General features: G+C 44.8%; 1 protein-coding gene across 2 annotated transcripts in view; it reads right to left on the bottom strand.

Moving 5' to 3' along the window:
- RALY (RALY heterogeneous nuclear ribonucleoprotein) overlaps positions 1 to 19,343 on the bottom strand; it is a 506,407-nt gene that overhangs the window by 29,563 nt on the left and 457,501 nt on the right. The window lies entirely within an intron of this gene.

Genomic DNA, 19,343 nt, shown 5'->3' with positions numbered 1-19,343 from the left:
AGGTAACGGGGAGCATCAGAGCAGGAAATGCGAGATGAACAGAGTGCCCCGTGTGGTAGTTCCAAGGAGTTGATCAGCAGATAAGCTGAGGCTAAGAAGCTTCCTTAAGGGGAAAAGGATACGGGACTGCGGGATCAATTTCAGGACTCTCACTTACTAATTGTAGTACCGTCATTAGTGATGCGGTAAGCTCCTGAAGTACTGTGCTGAGTGGTGGTGATGACAGAGGAAGGAAGGACAGAGAAATGTGTAAGAAGTAGAGTTGAGCGATACCGTCCGATACTTCAAAGTATCGTATCGGATGGTATCGGCCGATCTTTAAAAAAAGTATCGGTATCGCCGATTCCGATACCGGAAGTCCCATTCAAGTCTATGGGACTTCCGGTATCGGAATAAGAAAAACCCTTTCCTGCCCTTGTACAGCCTCTCTGGGGTCTGTACGGGCCTTTCGGGGGGCTGTGCCGGCCTGCCAGGGGGTCTGTGCAGGCTCCGGTGGTCTGTGCCGGCCTGCCGGTGGTCTGTGCAGGCTCCGGGGGGCTGTGCCGGCCTGCCGGGGGGCTGTGCCGGCCTGCCGGGGGGCTGTGCAGGCTCCGGGGGGCTGTGCCGGCCTGCCGGGGGGCTGTGCCGGCCTGCCGGGGGGCTGTGCAGGCTCCGGGGGGCTGTGCCGGCCTGCCGGGGGGCTGTGCCGGCCTGCCGGGGGGCTGTGCAGGCTCCGGGGGTCTGTGCAGGCATCGTCCGATGGGACTACAAGTCCCATCGGGCGATGCCTGCTACCATGACAGTGATTGACACATTAGCCAATGATGGGACAGTAGTAGTCCCATCATCCGGCTAATGTGTTAAATGTAAAAAAAAAAAAAAAATTACATGCTACATACATACAACATGCATACTACATACATGCTACATTCATACTACATACTACATACATGCTACATTCATACTACATAAATACTACATGCAACATACATACTACATATATACTACATGCATGCTACATACATACTGCATGCTACATACATACCACATATATACTACATACATACTACATGCATGCTACATGCTACATACATAACACATATATACTACATGCATGCTACATACATACTACATGCTACATACTACATATATACTACATGCATGCTACATACATACTGCATGCTACATACATACCACATATATACTACATACATACTACATGCATGCTACATGCTACATACATAACACATATATACTACATGCATGCTACATACATGCTACATACTACATATATACTACATGCATGCTACATACTACATGCTACATACATACTACATACATACTACATATATACTACATGCATGCTACATACATACTACATGCTACATACTACATGCATGCTACATACATACTACATATATACTACATGCATGCTACATACATACTACATGCTACATACTACATGCATGCTACATACATACTACATGCTACATACTACATATATACTACATGCATGCTACATACATACTACATACATACTACATATATACTACATGCATGCTACATACTACATGCTACATACATACTACATATATACTACATTCATACTACATACTACATATATACTACATACATACTACATACATACTACATACATACTACATGCATGCTACATACATACTACATGCATGCTACATACATACTACATATATACTACATACATACTACATACATACTGCATGCTACATACATACTACATACATACTACATATATACTACATGCATGCTACATACATACTACATGCTACATGCATGCTACATACATACCACATACATACTACATGCTACATACATACCACATATATACTACATACATACAATACATTCATACAATACATACATAGACATACAGTACATATAACATAGAGTAACATACTTACCAATACTTGTCACATTGTTCCCCGAAGCCATTGTCTATTCCGGGATAAATATTAACATAACAAACCACAAAAATACTCACCCACGATCCGAAGCAGTCCACGAGTGTGTCCCACGACGATCTTGGGTAGAGAACTGCAGCATCAGATGATGCTGCCGTTCTCTACGGGCTGCAGGAATCCAATGACGGAAGGTAGGTATCCTTCCGCACTGTATTCCTCCGCCACTTAAAAAAAAAAAAGTCCCTAGTCTCACTTTATGCCATTGCTGCGTGGGAATTTCCCACACAGCAATGGCATAAAGTGAGACTAGGGACTTTTTTTTTTTAAGTGGCGGAGGAATACAGTGCGGAAGGATACCTACCTTCCGTCATTGGATTCCTACAGCCCGTAGAGAACGGCAGCATCATCTGATGCTGCAGTTCTCTACCCAAGATCGTCGTGGGACACACTCGTGGACTGCTTCGGATCGTGGGTGAGTATTTTTGTGGTTTGTTATGTTAATATTTATCCCGGAATAGACAATGGCTTCGGGGAACAATGTGACAAGTATTGGTAAGTATGTTACTCTATGTTATATGTACTGTATGTCTATGTATGTATTGTATGAATGTATTGTATGTATGTAGTATATATGTAGTATGTATGTGGTATGTATGTAGCATGCATGTAGTATGTATGTAGTATGTATGTAGCATGTATGTAGCATGCAGTATGTATGTAGTATATATGTAGTATGTATGTAGTATATATGTAGTATGTAGTATGTATGTAGCATGCATGTAGTATATATGTAGTATGTATGTAGCATGCATGTAGTATGTATGTAGCATGTAGTATATATGTAGCATGCAGCATGTATGTAGTATGTATGTAGTATATATGTAGTATGCATGTAGTATGTATGTAGTATGTATGTAGCATGCAGTATGTATGTAGCATGTATGTAGTATGTATGTAGTATATATGTAGTATGTATGTAGCATGCATGTAGTATGTATGTAGTATGTATGTAGCATGCAGTATGTAGCATGTATGTAGTATGTATGTAGTATGTATGTATGTAGTATGTATGTAGCATGCAGTATGTATGTAGCATGTATGTAGTATGTATGTAGTATATATGTAGTATGTATGTAGTATGTATGTAGTATGTATGTAGTATGTATGTAGCATGCAGTATGTATGTAGCATGTATGTAGTATGTATGTAGTATATATGTAGCATGCATGTAGTATGTATGTAGCATGCATGTAGTATTTTTTTTTTTTTTTTTTTTTTTTTTTTTAACATTTAACACATTAGCCGGATGATGGGACTACTACTGTCCCATCATTGGCTAATGTGTCAATCACTGTCATGGTAGCAGGCATCGCCCGATGGGACTTGTAGTCCCATCGGACGATGCTTGCACAGACCCCCGGACATCAGCACAGCCCCCCGGCAGGCCGGCACAGCCCCCCGGCAGGCCGGTACAGACCCCCACAGGGTGCACAGACCACCGGCAGGCCGGCACAGCCCCCCGGCAGGCCGGTACAGACCCCGGGCAGTCCACACAGCCCCCCGGCAGGCCGGCACAGCCCCCCGGCAGGCCGGCAGAGACCCCCGGAAGGCCCGAAATGACGGCGCATCATGATGCGCACACACCGCGCATCATGATGACGTCAGGCCGTCAATCAACTGAACTTCCGATTCCGATGCCGAATTCCGATATTGAAAAAATATCGGAAGTCGGTATCGGAATTCCGATACAGCAAGTATCGGCCGATACCCGATACTTGCGGTATCGGAATGCTCAACACTAGTAAGAAGTAGTGTTGAGCATTCCGATACCGCAAGTATCGGGTATCGGCCGATACTTGCTGTATCGGAATTCCGATACCGACTTCCGATATTTTTTCAATATCGGAATTCGGCATCGGAATCGGAAGTTCAAAGTTGATTGACAGACTGACGTCATCATGATGCGCGGTGTGTGCGCATCATGATGCGCCGTCATTTCGGGCCTTCCGGGGGTCTCTGCCGGCCTGCCGGGGGGCTGTGCCGGCCTGCCGGGGGGCTGTGTGGACTGCCCGGGGTCTGTACCGGCCTGCCGGGGGGCTGTGCCGGCCTGCCGGGGGGCTGTGCCGGCCTGCCGGTGGTCTGTGCACCCTGTGGGGGTCTGTACCGGCCTGCCGGGGGGCTGTGCCGGCCTGCCGGTGGTCTGTGCACCCTGTGGGGGTCTGTACCGGCCTGCCGGGGGGCTGTGCCGGCCTGCCGGGGGGCTGTGCCGGCCTGCCGGGGGGCTGTGCTGATGTCCGGGGGTCTGTGCAAGCATCGTCCGATGGGACTACAAGTCCCATCGGGCGATGCCTGCTACCATGACAGTGATTGACACATTAGCCAATGATGGGACAGTAGTAGTCCCATCATCCGGCTAATGTGTTAAATGTTAAAAAAAAAAAAAAAAAAATACTACATACTACATATATACTACATACATACTACATACATACTACATGCTACATACATACTACATGCTACATACATACTACATATATACTACATACATACTACATACATGCTACATACATACTGCATGCTACATACATACTACATACATACTACATACATACTACATGCATGCTACATACATACTACATGCATGCTACATACATACTACATGCATGCTACATGCATGCTACATACATACCACATACATACTACATACATACTACATACTACATATATACTACATGCATGCTACATACATACTACATGCTACATACATACCACATACATACTACATACATGCTACATACTACATACATACTACATACATACTACATGCTACATACATACTACATGCCACATACATACCACATACATACTACATACATACTACATACATACTACATGCTACATACATACTACATATATACTACATGCATGCTACATACATGCTACATACATACCACTTACATACTACATACATGCTACATATATACTACATGCATGCTACATACATACTACATATATACTACATGCATGCTACATACATACTGCATGCTACATGCATGCTACATACATACTACATACATACTACATGCTACATACATACCACATATATACTACATACATACAATACATTCATACAATACATACATAGACATACAGTACATATAACATAGAGTAACATACTTACCAATACTTGTCACATTGTTCCCCGAAGCCATTGTCTTTTCCGGAATAAATATTAACATAACAAACCACAAAAATACTCACCCACGATCCGAAGCAGTCCACGAGTGTGTCCCACGACGATCTTGGGTAGAGAACTGCAGCATCAGATGATGCTGCCGTTCTCTACGGGCTGCAGGAATCCAATGACGGAAGGTAGTTATCCTTCCGCACTGTATTCCTCCGCCACTTAAAAAAAAAAAAGTCCCTAGTCTCACTTTATGCCATTGCTGCGTGGGAAATTCCCACACAGCAATGGCATAAAGTGAGACTAGGGACTTTTTTTTTTTTTAAGTGGCGGAGGAATACAGTGCGGAAGGATACCTACCTTCCGTCATTGGATTCCTGCAGCCCGTAGAGAACGGCAGCAACAGCTGATGCTGCAGTTCTCTACCCAAGATCGTCGTGGGACACACTCGTGGACTGCTTCGGATCGTGGGTGAGTATTTTTGTGGTTTGTTATGTTAATATTTATTCCGGAAAAGACAATGGCTTCGGGGAACAATGTGACAAGTATTGGTAAGTATGTTACTCTATGTTATATGTACTGTATGTCTATGTATGTATTGTATGAATGTATTGTATGTATGTAGTATATATGTGGTATGTATGTAGCATGTAGTATGTATGTAGTATGTATGTAGCATGCATGTAGCATGCAGTATGTATGTAGCATGCAGTTAGTATATATGTAGTATGTATGTGGTATGTATGTAGCATGTAGTATGTATGTAGCATGCATGTAGTATATATGTAGTATGTATGTAGCATGTAGTATGTAGCATGCATGTAGTATGTATGTAGCATGCATGTAGTATGTATGTAGCATGCATGTAGTATGTATGTAGTATGTATGTAGCATGTAGTATGTAGCATGCATGTAGTATGTATGTAGCATGCATGTAGTATGTATATGGTATGTATGTAGCATGTAGTATGTATGTAGCATGCATGTAGTATATATGTGTTATGTATGTGGTATGTATGTAGCATGCATGTAGTATGTATGTAGTATGTATGTAGTATATATGTAGTATGTATGTAGCATGTAGTATGTATGTAGCATGTAGTATATATGTAGTATGTATGTAGCATGTAGTATGTATGTAGCATGCATGTAGTATATATGTAGTATGTAGCATGTAGTATGTATGTAGCATGCATGTAGTATATATGTAGTATGTAGCATGTAGTATGTATGTAGCATGCATGTAGTATATATGTGTTATGTATGTAGCATGTAGCATGCATGTAGCATGCATGTAGTATGTATGTAGTATATATGTGGTATGTATGTATGTAGCATGCAGTATGTATGTAGCATGCATGTAGTATACATGTAGTATGTATGTTGCATGTAGTATTTATGTAGTATGAATGTAGCATGTATGTAGTATGTAGTATGAATGTAGCATGTATGTAGTATGCATGTTGTATGTATGTAGCATGTAATTTTTTTTTTTTTTACATTTAACACATTAGCCGGATGATGGGACTACTACTGTCCCATCATTGGCTAATGTGTCAATCACTGTCATGGTAGCAGGCATCGCCCGATGGGACTTGTAGTCCCATCGGACGATGCCTGCACAGACCCCCGGAGCCTGCACAGCCCCCCGGCAGGCCGGCACAGCCCCCCGGCAGGCCGGCACAGCCCCCCGGAGCCTGCACAGACCACCGGCAGGCCGGCACAGCCCCCCGGCAGGCCGGCACAGCCCCCCGGAGCCTGCACAGACCACTGGCAGGCCGGCACAGACCACCGGCAGGCCGGCACAGACCACCGGAGCCTGCACAGACCCCCTGGCAGGCCGGCACAGACCACTGGAGCCTGCACAGACCCCCTGGCAGGCCGGCACAGCCCCCCGAAAGGCCCGTACAGACCCCAGAGAGGCTGTACAAGGGCAGGAAAGGGTTTTTCTTATTCCGATACCGGAAGTCCCATAGACTTGAATGGGACTTCCAGTATCGGAATCGGCGATACCGATACTTTTTTTAAAGATCGGCCGATACCATCCGATACGATACTTTGAAGTATCGGACGGTATCGCTCAACTCTAGTAAGAAGATGTTCCATGTGTTCAGAGAAACGTTCATGACGATATGCACCCACTATCTGTTGTATATAATTCCCACCAAGTTATTGTTCAGCAAAAGACAGTTTCTTTTAAGTGGTGTCTCCCTTATTGAACTTTAAGACCTGGTCCTGGCCAGCCAAAATTACCGTCACCATGCGGCCTGCAAAGGCGTGATGCCCCCATAGCTCAAGTACACACACCCAGCCAGGATCCTCATTTTCATATAGTGTGCCAAAGCATGAAATGCGAGTACCTCACCCATGGCTACTGCCCTGCGCCACGTTGCAAGGCAGATCTGATTTTAGACTGCTGATCATAATGTTGTTGCAGAGATAAGCCACCAGCTATGTCAGCCAGCTGTAATCATATAGAGAACACAGGATCGCTCATTCGGACTGTGGCATTCATAGATAAGCTTGAGAGCAGGGCTCTCACCCCACTTTGTATTTGTTGAAATATGTATTCTGTAATGTCTTTTCTGTACATGTTCCCTCTGACTTGTAAAGTGCAGCAAAATATGTTGGCATTATAGAAATATCAATGATTATTATTAGCAGTGCTATACAGTGAGCGTGCTTTACAGTCAAGGACAAAAGTGTTGGCACCCTTTAAATTGCTCAGGAAAATGAAGTATTTTTCCCAGAAAATGTATTTATGTATTTCCTTTGTGTGTATTGTAACTAGACAAAACAAAGAGAGAAAAAAAGGCAAATTCGACATAATTTCACGCAAACCCCCCACAAAATAGGGGTCACCTTTCCAAAATTGTGAAACTTTGTTTCAAACATATGATGCTCATTCAAATTCACTTGTGGCAAGTAACAGATGTGGGCAATACGAAGTGTAGTGAAGTGTAGATATGTATGATTGTGAATGAATGAGTGTGCTTTGGTAATACATTCATGTCATTATACTATTTTATACCTTTAGTGTTGTTTGCGCTTATTATTATTATTATTCCTTGATTGCGGATACATATAGGATATAGACAATGGTGGTTATTGAGTGCTATTATCTATACAATACTGGTCTCACATACTTTCCCATATAGTTATTTGTGTCTTGTGATTTCTTCACACCAAATATAGTAACATAGTTATTAAGGTTGAAGGAAGACTTTAAGTCCATCTAGTTCAACCCATATCCTATCCTCACCTGCCCTAACATGTTGATCCAGAGGAAGGCAAAAAAAAAACATCAGGCAATCAGCAAGCTTCACATTGGGGAAAAAAATTCCTTCCTGACTCCACATACGGCAATCAGACTAGTTCCCTGGATCAACGCAATATCAAGGAAACTAGTGTATATACCCTGTAATATTATACTTTTCAAGAAAAGCATCCAGTCCCTTCTAAAATTTTAGCAGGGAATCACTCATTACTAGTGTTGAGCATTCCGATACTGCAAATATCGGGTATCAGCCGATATTCGCTGTATCGGAATTCCGATACCGAGTACCGATATTTTTTCAATATCGGATACCGGAATCGAAGTCCCCATAATGCAATGAGCCACTGTTGTGGCTGTGATTGGCTGCTGAAATTATGTCATCATGATGCGCGGTCTGTGCCGACTGTGGGGGGCCTGTGCCGGCTGTCGGTGGTCTGTATGGGCCTGCCGGGGGCTTGTGACGGTTGTCGGGGGTCTGTATGAGCCTGCCGGGGGCTTGTGCCGGCTGTCAGGGGTCTGTACGGCCCTGCCAGTGGCTTGTGCCAGCTACCGGGGTCTGTACGGCCCTGCCGGGGGCTTGTGCCGGCTGCCGGGGGTCTTGTGTGTGTGCAGGCATCGTCCGATGGGACTACAAGTCCCATCGGGCGATGCCTGCTACAATGACAGTGATTGACACATTAGCCAATGATGGGACAGTAGTAGTCCCATCATCCGGCTAATGTATTGAATGTAAAAAAAAAAAAATATATACATACTACAAGCATGCTACAGACATACAGTACATACTACATTCATACAACATACAAACATACTACATAGATACTACATGCTACAGACATACAGTACATACTACATTCATACTACATATATACATACCTACATATATACTACATACAACATGCTACAGACATACAACATACATACAACATACTGTACATGCTACATACATTCATACAATACATACATACAATACATATAGACATACAGTACATGTAACATAGAGTACATACTCACCAATACTTGTCACAATGTTCCCCGAAGCCAGTGTCATCTATGAAAAAATATGAAAATAACAAACAAGCCATATACTCCCTGATCCACAGAAATCCATGAGGGTCCCACGCCGATTTCCTGTGGAGAACAACAGCATCAGCTGATGCGACCGCTCTCTACGGGGCTCCAGGAATCCAATGACGGGAGGTAGGTATCCTTCCGCACTGTATTCCTCCGCCACTGTAAAAAAATAGTCCCTGGTCTCACTTTATGGCAAAAGCTGCGTGGGAACTTTTTCACACAGCAATGCCAAAAGTGAGACTAGGGACTATTTTTTTTTACAGTGGCGGAGGAATACAGTGCGGAAGGATACCTACGTCCCGTCATTGGATTCCTGGAGCCCCGTAGAGAGCGGTCGCATCAGCTGATGCTGCTGTTCTCCACGGGAAATCGGCATGGGACACTCGTGGATTTCTGCGGATCAGGGAGTATATGGCTTGTTTGTTATTTTCATATTTTTTCATAGATGACACTGGCTTCGGGGAACAATGTGACAAGTAATGGTGAATACGTACTCTGTTATATGTACTGTATGCCTATATGTATGTATTGTATGTTGTATGAATGTATGTATGTAGCATGTTGTATGTACTATGTATGTTGTATGAATGTAGTATGTATTGTATGAATGTATGTATGTTGTATGTAGTATGAATGTATTGTATGTAGTATGTATGTTGTAAGTCTGTAGCATGTTGTATGTATGTAGTATGTATGTTGTATGAATGTAGTATGTATGTTGTATGTATGTTGTATATATGTATGTTGTATGAATGTAGTATGTATGCTGTATGTATGTTGTATGTCTGTAGCATGTGTGTATATATATATATATATATATATATATATATATATAATTTATTTTTTTTTACATTCAACACATTAGCCGGATGATGGGACTACTACTGTCCCATCATTGGCTAATGTGTCAATCACTGTCATTGTGGCAGGCATCGCCCGATGCCTACACACACACACGACCCCCGGCAGCTGGCACAAGCCCCCGGCAGGCCCGTACAGACCCCCGGCAGCCGGCACAAGCCCCCGGCAGGCCCGTACAGACCCCTGGCAGGCCCGTACAGACCCCGGCAGGCCCGCACAGATCCCACCCGCACACACAGACACGCACAGTGTCCGCCCACGCACCGCCCACACTCTTCCCCCCCCTCCCGAACTGGATGTGCAAGTAAAGAAAGGTTTTTTTTTCATTCCGATATTTCTGTCCCATTGACTTGAATGGGACTTTCGGAATCGGCGATACCAGATACTTTTTTTGTATCGGGCCGATCCAATCCGATCCGATATTTCTCTATATCGGATGGTATCGCTCAACACTACTCATTACATCATATGGCAGAGAGTTCCATATGTCATACTACATATTTATTTAACTATTTCTGGCATGTGATACCTATTATGGGCTAATTTCCATGTACTTTTTTATGATCTTTTCAATAAAGTTTATTTTTTTATTCTAAGATGATGTGGTGTTTCTACATCTTCATTTTATATGATTCATGCTGATTTGGTGTAAACAAATTTTTATAGTCCCCGTTATTTATATCATGCAAATGATTATAACAATATATGATTTATTTACTCTGTGATATCTTATACAAGTTGCTGTTTTTTTGCTTTTACCCATGGCACTTTAGCTAATTCCTCTGGATGTGGACGGCAGAGAAAAATTGATGAAAGGTTGCAACGAAGGATAGTCTGGATGGTGAATAAGCAGCCCCAATCAAGTTCCAAACAAATTCTAGCTGTTCTGGGTGTCATTCGTGTCAAAGAGAACTATCCATTGACATTTGAATGAAATGAAACGCTATGGCAGGAGATCCAGAAGGACCCCACTGCTGTCACAGACATAAAAAAGCTAGACTGCAGTTCACCAAAATGGACATGAGTAGGCCAAAATCCTTCTGGGAAAGGATCTTGTGGACAGATGAGACCAATATATAGATTTTTGGTAATGCAAATCATTCTATTGTTCACCAAAATCAGAATGAGGCCTACAAAGAAAAGAACACAGTACCTATGTCACGTCCGCCATGTCTGCCATGTCTGTTTGTCTCAAGAACTCCTGGAGTGATGTGCATGCGCATGTTTTGTCTGCTGTCCTGCATGTTCGCTAGAGCTGTGTGCAGACTCACCTCATGTCTGAGCTGCAGGATCCCTGCGTTTCTGCTCTGCCTTCTGTGATCTTCTCGTCATGTCTGGAGTCCTTGATCATGTGATGTTTCTTATGATCCTGCACTGTCTGGTTCTGCAATCATCTCGTCATGTCTAGAATCCCGGATCATGTGTTCTTCCTAGGATCCTGCACTGGTTGGTTCGGTGATCATCTCGTCATGTCTGAAACCCTGATCATGTGACGTTTCCTAAGATCCTGCACTGTCTGGTTCTGCTATCATCTCGTCATGTCTAGAATCCCGGAAGTTCTCCCCTGGTCCTGACCTGGAGGAGGAGGTGCTATGCCCTATATCAGGCCGCCTCTTCCTATGCTCAGGGCCTGATTATTGTGTTGCTTCCCTGCAAGGCTCTGGGTCTGTGGGGTTGCTCCCTCTATTCTGTGCCCTTGCACTTTGCTCTGTAGTGCGTCTCTGCACACGCTCCGTGCTCGTATTCCGCCTCTTGTCTTGTGTTGTCTCTCGTGCCATGTTTGTCTTTGCCTTGCTTTGCCTTGTAGTCCTTCTGCTGTTCTTTGTCTTAGTCTGTTTTGCTATGTCTCGCCTTAGCTATGCTTTGACTTGTAGTCCTTCCTTTGTTCTCTGCCTCGCCTGTTTTGCCATGTCTTGCTTTTGCTATGCTTTGACTTGTAGTCCTCCCTGTGTTCTCTGCCTTGCTATTCCTTGCTTTGTGTTCCTCCCTATGGTCTCAGTCTTTGCTTGCTCTGCCTCGCTCTCTCCTATGGTGCTCTGTAGTGCTCCCTGGCACACGCACCATTTCTCCTCTCCTTAGTGCTCGTTTCTTTGTCTAGTCCCAAGGTCTTCCCTTGGCCCGGCTCTGGGCTTCTGCCTACGCTCCGCTGCTAGACTCTGTCCTCTCTCTGACCTGGCTCTGTTTCTGCCTGTATTCCTTGCCTTGTTCCCTGCCTTGTCCTTGCATTGAACCCCGGCGTGGGTTCCCCTTGGCCGTCTCCTGTGCCGTGGTAAGTGCCACGTGTTTGTGTACAGCCGTGTGTACTGGCCAGTGTGGCGTGCCCCCTGCGTGGCTCTTGCACGCAGCCCTTCCTTGTGCCCTGGCGTGGCTCCTAGCACGCACCCTGCTCTGAACCCTGGCGTGTCTCTACACGCACTCTGTCTTGTGCCTTGGCGTGTCTCTACACGCACTCTGTCTTGTGCCTTGGCGTGTCTCTACACGCACTCTGTCTTGTGCCTTGGCGTGTCTCTACACGCACTCTGTCTTGTGCCTTGGCGTGTCTCTACACGCACTCTGTCTTGTACCTTGGCGTGTCTCTACACGCACTCTGTCTTGTACCTTGAACCTTGGCGTGTCTCGACACGCACTCTGTCTTATACCTTGTACCTTGGCGTGTCTCTACACGCACTGTCTTATTCTATGCTTTGGCGTGGCTACACACGCAGCCTGTCTCGTTTGCGAACCTTGGCGTGTCCCCTACACACGCACCTCGCTTTGAACCCTGGCGTGTCCCCTACACACGCACCTTGCCTTGCACCTAGTCTTGAACCCTGGCGTGTCCCCTACACACGCACCTAGTCTTGAACCCTGGCGTGTCCCCTACACACGCACCTAGCCTTGGACCTTGGCGTGTTCCCTAAACACGCACCCTGCTTGGATATCTGTCGTGCCTCCTTGCCTGAACCCTGGTTTGCCTGCCGGATGCCCGGAACCTGCCGACCATTGCCAGAGGTCCGGAACCAGATGACTACGGCCTGATGTCCGGAGCTGACGTCCGCAGCCTGATCCCTGGACCCTGTCGGCTTGCCAGCAGTCCGGAGTCCGATGCCATCTTGCCATTACCTGTGCCTAGGCGTGCCATTTGGCACGTACCATGTTATGGACCTTGGCGTGCCCACGCGCGCACCTTGCACGTTTTGCTTGTTTTCTCTGTATGTGATCTTGTGTTATTCTAATGAAGATACCTTGCACCTACGTCTAGTCTCGTCTTGCTTCCTGCTTGTCCTTGTCGTCAGACACTCGTCTAGTGTCCCCTGAGCCGGCCGTCTGGTCCCAGCAGTCGTGGTGGCTCACCCCCTTGGTCTTGCCCCTGACACTCCCTGTATAGGGGGTGGATTCTCACAAGGTCAGCTCGCCCTCGGTGGGTGGGTGCCACGACCCAGAGGGTCCACTCAAAAAATGGGCTCAGCAGGAGCTGAGTCCGTCACAACCTACAGTCAAATATGGTGGATGTTCAAAGATGTTTTCAAGTTGTTTTGCTTGGGCTCTGTGGGATGGCTGTGACACTGAGTGCTTTAACCATCCTAGATCATGGATCTTCCAGCAGGACAATGACCCCAAACATACCGTATTTTTCGGACTATAAGACGCACCCCAAATTTTCAGAAGGAAAATAGAGAGAAAAAAAAAATGTGTCAAATGGGGGTCCGTCTTACAGTCCGAATTCAACTTACCAGGGAAGGGATTGGCACAGGTGGAGGAGTGGTCATTCGGTGGTCCAGGCAGGTGCGGTAACCTCTGGGAAATCCTATCCCAGGCTGGAGCGGTGGCTGTGCTCTGTGGGGTGACGGGGCTCTGTGGGGTGGCTTAGGCTAGTTTCACACTTGCTTTTTTTTGCAGCGCGTTCTTCCCGCAAAAAAACGCATACAAAAGCATACAACTGCTGCGTTTTTTTCAAGCATTTTTATGAGCATGCATGAAAAAAACGCAGCGTTTTTAGTGCGTTTTTACCGCGTTTGCGTTTTTTTCCAACATTAGGTGGCCCCTCACACTAACCCAAACCATGACTTTACTAACCCTGACCCTGACCCTAACCCTGACCCTGACCCTAACCCTAACCCTGACCCTTAACCAAATCATACTTAACCCAAACCCTAACTGACCCTAACCCTAACCCTTAACAAAACCATACTTAACCCTAATCCTGACCCTAACCCTGACCCTAACCCTTAACAAAACCATACTTAACCCTAACCCTGACCCTAACCCTTAACCAAACCATACTTAACCCTAATCCTGACCCTAACCCTTAACAAAACCATACTTGACCCTAACCCTGACCCTGACCCTAACCCTTAACCAAACCATACTTAACCCTAATCCTGACCCTAACCCTTAACAAAACCATACTTAACCCTGACCCTAACCCTAACCCTGACCCTTAACCAAACCATACTTAACCCTAATCCTGACCCTAACCCTTAACCAAACCATACTTAACCCTAACCCTGACCCTGACCCTAACCCTAAACCCCCTTAACTAACCCTAACTCTAACCCAAACCCCTAAATTCCATGGTTAAAAAAAAAAAACGCATATGCAAAAAAACGCATACATGAGCATGCCAGTGCGCACATATGCGCATCCATAGGCTATAATGGCCATTTTTAGCGCAAAACGTGCGCATGCGCTTTTTTGCAGGGCCAAAAAATGCAACATGCTGCGTCTGGAAAATACAAACGCACACCCCAAAAAAACGCAGCGCATGAAAATCGCATACATGCGCTTACAAGCGCGCAGGTATGCGCACCCATGTTAAATATAGGGGAAAAAACGCATGCGCACATATGCGTTTTTTTCCAGCGCTAAAAAACGCAAATGTGAAACCAGCCTTAGGCTCTGTAGGGTGGCTGTGCTCTGTGGCATGGCTGTGCTCTGTGGGGTCTCTATGCTCTGTGGGGTGGCAAGGGCTCTGTGAGGTGGCAGCGCTCTGTCCGCAGCAGGAGTTCCAGGCTGGTGCGGCTGTGGTAAGACTGTGGTACGGCGGTGGCTGTGCTCTGTGGTGCGATGGTGTTGGGGCTCTGTGGTGTGGCAGAAGCGGGGCTCTGTGCTACATGGGGTGCTATGCCGGCATTTAATCAAAGCCCAGAAGCCCTGCAACTACATTGCTGCAATGCAGAGGCCTCCGGAAAGATGGCCGCTGGGGGCTGTGCATGCTTAGATTCACATCTCGGGAGACGAGATCTCGGGACGAGATCTCATTGCCAATATCTGAATATGAGCATGCGCTGCCCCTGGCGGCCATCTTTCCGGCCATCTGATGAAATACCGGCGGAACACCCCACACAGCACAGAGCCCCGACACCATCGCAGCACAGACCACAGCCAAGGCTGCACCACAGCTGTACCACATCCGCACCAGCCTGGGAAGGGAGGCTGCATTGGGACCGCCGCCACCGGGACCGCCGCCGCCACAGGATTTGTAAGTATATTGCGACCATAAGACGCAACCCCATTTTCCCTCAAAATTTTTTGGGGAAAAAAGTGCGTCTGATGGTCCGAAGAATACGGTACTTCAAGACGCACCCAGAAATGGATGGGTACAAAGTGCTGTAGAGTTCGTAAGTGGCAGCAATGAGTCTGGATCTAAATCCTATTGAACATCTGTGGAGATATCTTAAAGTTGCTGTTGAGAGAAGGTATCCTTCAAATATGAGAGACCTGGAGCGGTTTGCAAAGAAGAGAGGTCCAAAATTCCAGTTGAGAGGTGTAAGAAACTTGTTGATGGTTATAGGAAGTGATTGCAGTTATTTATTCCAAAAGATGTGCAACCAAATATTAATTTGAGGGCGCCAACAATTTTGTCAGGCCCATTCTTGGGGTTTTGTGTGAAATCATGTCCAATTTGACTTGTTTTCTCAGTTTTTCTTCTTCTGTTGTACCAAATACACACAAAGGAAATAATCGTGTATAACAAAATGTGTAATTGCAATAATTTTCTGGGAGAAATACTTCAATTTCTTGAATAATTTCAAGGGTGCCAACAATTACTCCACGGCACTTTGATTGACAGCCTGTTTTACGCACACATGCTGTACACACACGCTGCCGGAAAAGCTGTCAATCAAAATGTTGTGGAGTTACAGTGGAGTTATTTTCTGCACTGCCCCGATGACTAGAAGTGAGCAAGAATAACATTTCACTTTCCTCCGGTAGCCTCTGGTTCAGTAAGCAGTTACACAGGATTTACTTAACCCTATATCTGCAGGTAAATATAATTTCCCGATGAGACATGTTCCCTTTAAATAATAGGTAATTTTCTGATGCATATTCCCTTTATTGTCACACTTTTTATACCCACACTTTTCATGCATGTACACCAGTAAGGCTCTGATCACACATGCCTCTACTGCAGATTATATAATTTTTATTGAAAAAATAGTGTACCATGCTGTGCTTTTTTTCCTGAAAAATGATGGCACTCATGATAGTCAATGTCCGTTGGGCAACATTTAAGCATCATTCAGTTATCTGTGTTTTCTGGTACGTAAAAACACGGACTGTTGTTCATCAGTAAATAAACTACTAATCATCTCCTATGTATTAGGATAAGTTCCCTCATTGAGTTTTTGAGGCTGCATTTGTTTGCTGTGCAAAAGCACAGCATCTTGCAGTAACAGCAAAGTATATGGGATTTATAGAGATCTCATGCCCACTCTGCTTTTTTTATGTGACATAAATTGACCTGAGGTGCATGATTGAAATCCGCAACATGTCAATTTCTCTTGCAGGTATGCTCGCTGAGTTTAAGGTGCGGATTTTCCCCATAGATGCATTAGATGCGGAAAATCTGGAGGTAAAAGACTTTGTGTAAACACACTCAAAACGCGTATAATCTGCATATGACTATATCAATAAAGCTTTTTCAAAGCCAAATACCAGGAAGTATAAAAATGCAGCCTTATTTAAAACATAACATACCAAAAAGACAAAAAAACACAAAAATGCACGTGAAAAAGAAAAACAAAACTCAAAAACACAATGAAAAAATATGCAAGTTACCTAATTTACCTAATAGTTGCAGAAATGGTGGCGAAAATCTTCAACGTCAAAAACTCTCCAAATAGTCATCATTGGAATGTAGCCTTAGGCCAGGGTCACACCAGAGTATTTTCACTCTTCATAGAGAATTGGGACGATTATGCACATCACACTATGATCAGAGTTTTATCAGATTGTGATGATAGTGTGCTCCAATTTTACCAACTTTTCTATTCTGTCAGTCCAGGGAAATCAAGACAATGTCATCCGAAAGCAGTCTGATGATTTCCACCGACTCATTGACTTGCAAGGCAGAGTGCGTTCCGAATATTGGATCGAACTTGGGCGTGCTGTGATGTTTTCTTCTGACCTGCTCGGACCTCATGGTCCGAGAGCGATTCGATGTTTTGTCAGATCACACTCGGACCGAAAATACAGTCATGTGCATGAGCTCTTACAGTGTTAATCAGGGACCGCACTGTGTCGATCTGTGACTTAGAAAAAAACCCCAGATTTTTAGCAGATTACTGTCTACAAAAAAACAAACATGTGAACAGCCACAAAGAACATAATGGGTAAGCGTTCTATTACTGAAAAGCCAGCCAGAGCACCTATGTGAAAAACAGATGGCTGATTGAGGAATTACATAGTGATATAGGTTGAAAAATGACATAGGTCCAACATTTCTCGCTAACTTATTTATCATCACAAAGCTATTGGTTATCAGAAAGGCCTCCATGACCCCTGGAATGAGTTCCATTTTCCCATAACACGAGAGAAAAATATGTAATAGAGCTGTAAGCAGTCTAAGGCTATGTGCACACGTTACGGAATTGCCGCGGAAATTTCCACGGGAATTCCATAATTCCATTCAGCGGTAAATATGCGAGAAAACCACGTTTTAATTCCCACCTATTTCCCGCTGAAAAACTAGCGATTTGCAAGCTTAATTAGCTTGCAGAATGCTAGCGTTTTCCAAGCAATCAGTAGCATCGCTTGGAAAACTGATTGACAGGTTGGTCACACTCGTCAGACATAGTGTTTGAGGAGCGTGACCAACTTTTTACTATTGAGGCTGCCTATGCAGCATCACTAGTAAAAAGAGCTAATGTGAAAAATAAAAAAAATAAAAAATCGTGTTTTTCTCGCCTTCTGACGTCCCGTGCAGCGTTCCCGATCATCGCGATGCTCCCGGCAGGTCCTGTTCCCAGTGATGCATTGCCGCAATACATCACTGGGAACGGGACCTGCCGGGAGCATCGCGGAGGCCTGGGGACGCTGCGCGGGACGTCGGAAGGTGAGAATATGACGATTTTTTTTATTTTTATTCTATTTTTTACAGGGATATGGTACCCAGATCCTGGAGAAGAATCTCCTCTCCTCCAGCCCATGGGTACCATCCGCAAATGTTCTGCTTACTTTTCGCATGGTGGGCACAGCCACATGCGGAGAGTAAGCAGAACAATGAATTTGCAAAATTAATGAGCACGCTGCGTATTTTTCCGCGATGCGATTCTGCCGTGGAAAAATCCGCATTAGCACAGCATTGTGGAATCCCGTAGGATTGCATGGGATGCTTTTCTTTGAGTTTTCGCGGCAAAATCGTGCTTTTGAAAACGCAAAAAACCGCTATGTGTGAACACAGCCTAAGGGCTCATCCTCACTTGCGAGTGCCGGTGGCAGTGCCAGGTTTTCATGCGAGAGACTCGCACGAGAATCGTGCAAATCTCTCGCAAGTATGTGCCCTAACATGTATGATCGGAGGCAAAAATGTGGCTTTTCTGGGGACTCCAGTTCCTTCAAAATTATAGAATGGTAGATGTTATGATCTGCGGCTCACTCACAATTAGAGATGAGCGAATTTGTCCGTATTCGGTTTTGAATACGATTGGAATCGAATATTGTATTTGCAATATTCGTTGAACACAGTCGAACGTCATTGGAATCAATGGTTGTAGTAATTACTGAATATGTTGAAAACCGATCATAAGACATACATTTGACACGA

Source organism: Dendrobates tinctorius, unplaced genomic scaffold (assembly GCF_039654945.1).
Source record: "Dendrobates tinctorius isolate UK_male_01 unplaced genomic scaffold, ASM3965494v1 ptg000223l, whole genome shotgun sequence".
Lineage (NCBI taxonomy): Eukaryota > Metazoa > Chordata > Amphibia > Anura > Dendrobatidae > Dendrobates > Dendrobates tinctorius.
The sequence above is the reverse complement of the archived record's forward strand: the minus strand, read 5'-3'. Positions and strand labels throughout refer to the sequence as shown.